The sequence below is a fragment of the Myotis davidii genome, unplaced genomic scaffold, assembly GCF_000327345.1.
Source record: "Myotis davidii unplaced genomic scaffold, ASM32734v1 scaffold765, whole genome shotgun sequence".
In the NCBI taxonomy this organism is placed as follows: Eukaryota; Metazoa; Chordata; class Mammalia; order Chiroptera; family Vespertilionidae; genus Myotis; species Myotis davidii.
In genome coordinates, this window is record NW_006296056.1 from 1,163,893 (window position 1) to 1,166,444 (window position 2,552).

The window sequence follows — 2,552 nt, forward strand, 5'->3', positions numbered from 1 at the left end:
GCACACAGACTCTTCCCCAAACAGCTCTTAGCCCCCCAGCCACCCAGAAGAAAAGACACCCTTTCCCCGGTTTTAACTGGGCCTGACCAGGAAATTTCACTCTGATCGGACAGTAGGTGGCAGCAGCAAACCCAGGAAGGGGTGGGTCAGGTGAGCTGCGGAAAAGCAAAGAGCGACTTTAACTGGGGTGACCCTATCCTTCGGGTGAAAAGGAGCCCAGAGGGTTCTCAGGCTGCCTGAGACGGGGGTTGAGGCTCGCCAAGGGTGGCCTGTGGGAGTGCTCTGCGTCTCTGGGCGCTGGAGGATCCAGTTTCTAGGAGTGGTATCTCCTCCTGGATGGAATCCCTTATGTTCAGGAAAAAGAAAAAGAAAAAAGAAAAAAAGCCTGGCCGGCAAATAAAGACATGAATGGAAGGTAGCCTTCCTAGCCGGAATGGGCTTTCCAATATCCGGCTGCTCTCTGGGGAGAACGGGGTTCTTGTCCCCCCGCGGGTTCAAGCTGGAATCTCCAAGACCGGAGCCCACAGACAGCTGAGCCCCGGTGCCTGGAAACCCGGGCGAGGGAGCTGCCGGCTGCTCCAAGCTCCAAAGAGGCTCCCGGTGCAGGGCGTCCTTCCAGGACAAGGGCATCCTGAATTCTCTCGTCTAAAACCTCAATTCTGAATCTTAAAGGTCTCATTATTCTCTTACCAAGCCCGTCTTGTCTTCTATGAGGTAAGCCATGATCTATATTTAGCAACCAATTCCAGCCAACTTCCATTTATTATTCAGTGTGCCTATTTTCTAAAGACATAACCCAATAAGATGCCCACAAAGTCACCAGAGAATATAAAGAAAATATTAGGGGCCAAGCCTGAGTGAGATGGGACAGGAATGTGGTGTGGAGGAGGGCAGAATTTTGCAAATGCGACTGTCTCGCTAGCTCTGTGATACCTTCCAGGTACAAAAAACAAACAAACAAAAAACAAAAAACAACCCACTCAGTGAAAACAAGGATTTGAGAACTTCCTCTGGGAGTCAAGGTTGTGAAGGGCAGGTTGACATTTACCCCCAGTAGAAGTGACCTTTCTCACAACAAGGGAGAATAAACCTGATCCTGGGGTGAAGTGGTGAGGGCTTCCTGCCCTCACATGACACCCCACAAAAGCATCGAGGTGTCCCCAAGCCCCATCCACAAGGTGCAGAATAAGCCAGCCTTGGCCAGGGCTCCTCCGGAGAGCTCTCTGGAAACGAACCGGGACAACTGAGCCTTTGGTGTGGTTTTGAGCCACACACGGCACCTAATGGCTCACCCTGCACCTTCGTTTTGGCTCCCAAAGGCCACAGGAGGGGCTGTGGAGGCTGCTCACCTCTCCTCCGTGGAGAAGACGAATTTCCTAAGCTTCAGGTCCCCCAACACGATGGCCGACTGGTGACAGTGGGCAACGGCAGAGACGATCTGCTTGAAGAGCCGGGAAGCCTCCTCTTCCCGCAGCCTCTTCCGGCTTCGCACGTAGGAGTGCATGTCCCCAAAGTCCTTCTCAAAGAACACGTACGCCTTGGTTTCCCCAAGGATCACTTCCACGATGCCGGTGATGTTTCTGTGCGACGGCAGCTGGATGTAAGGCCTGATTTTGTCCTGGTAGTGTTTTATGGGAAACACCTGCAGAGAGAAGTTGACCCACTTAGGAGGCAAAGAAAAAAAAAGCAGAGGCCACCTCCAAAATCCCAGGCTGGGCTGCAGTTCTCAATCCATCTTTGGGCTTTGGTTGACTGGAGGGCCCATTCATTTACCCCCCTTATCTCTCCTGCCCCACCTGAGGCAACCCCGGCTACTCCTAACACCTCAAACCAACAGCATCCAGGGCTCTGAGCTAGCAAATAGCCAACAGGTTACCATATGGAAGGTTTGGAAGGAAAGTTTTCTATATAAGTTCCCACCTTCCATGAGCCCATCAGCTCTGAGAGCTAAGCCCCCAAGCCCCGGCCCTCTGTGGTGCTTCCTTGTTGGCAGGCAATGCTGCACCAAGTGCCCCCCGGGACGTCCAGGAGCTGAAAAGCAGGCCCTAGAAATGCACAGCCTCCTGTAGGCCCAAGTGCTCAGCACAGAGAGAGCACGGACTGTGCAAGCAGCGACTGGAGAGCAGGCAGAGCTGTCATCAGTCAGAAGGAACAGATGACTCGGAGAGAGAAGACTGACAACGCAGCCTTAAGCAACCTGCCTGCATTACATACAGTCTGGCTCCAGCACAAGCAGCCTTGAGTGAAAATTCTCGCAGGCGGGATATGGGATCCTCTCCACAGTTTGTTTCATTTGTTTGTTTATCCCTCCCTCCCCCCCACTCCCACCTCCACCTGCACCCAGGAAATGAGTAGTATCTCCACCAAAAAGCTGGCTGGGCTCAGTAAGAGCCTTTTGTTTGGCTCAGTTACTCATATCCTAGGACTCAACTGGAAACGGTGACACACGGGCTGTCACCATCTGGATTCGGCTATTATCTGCTCAGAGGAACTGGAAGGGGTTGCACAACGGCCAGGCTCACCCCGCCTCTGAGGCCTGGCTGCTCTCGCAC

The 2,552-nt window shown here is 53.2% G+C and overlaps 1 protein-coding gene across 1 annotated transcript in view; it reads right to left on the bottom strand.

Annotated features, from left to right (window-relative positions):
- Positions 1-2,552, bottom strand: part of TRIB1 (tribbles pseudokinase 1) — a 9,838-nt gene that overhangs the window by 6,097 nt on the left and 1,189 nt on the right. Inside the window, exon 2 of the mRNA XM_015568643.1 lies at positions 1,538-1,642. The gene's annotated coding sequence lies outside the window, so the exon portion shown is untranslated. The remainder of the gene's footprint in view (positions 1-1,537; positions 1,643-2,552) is intronic.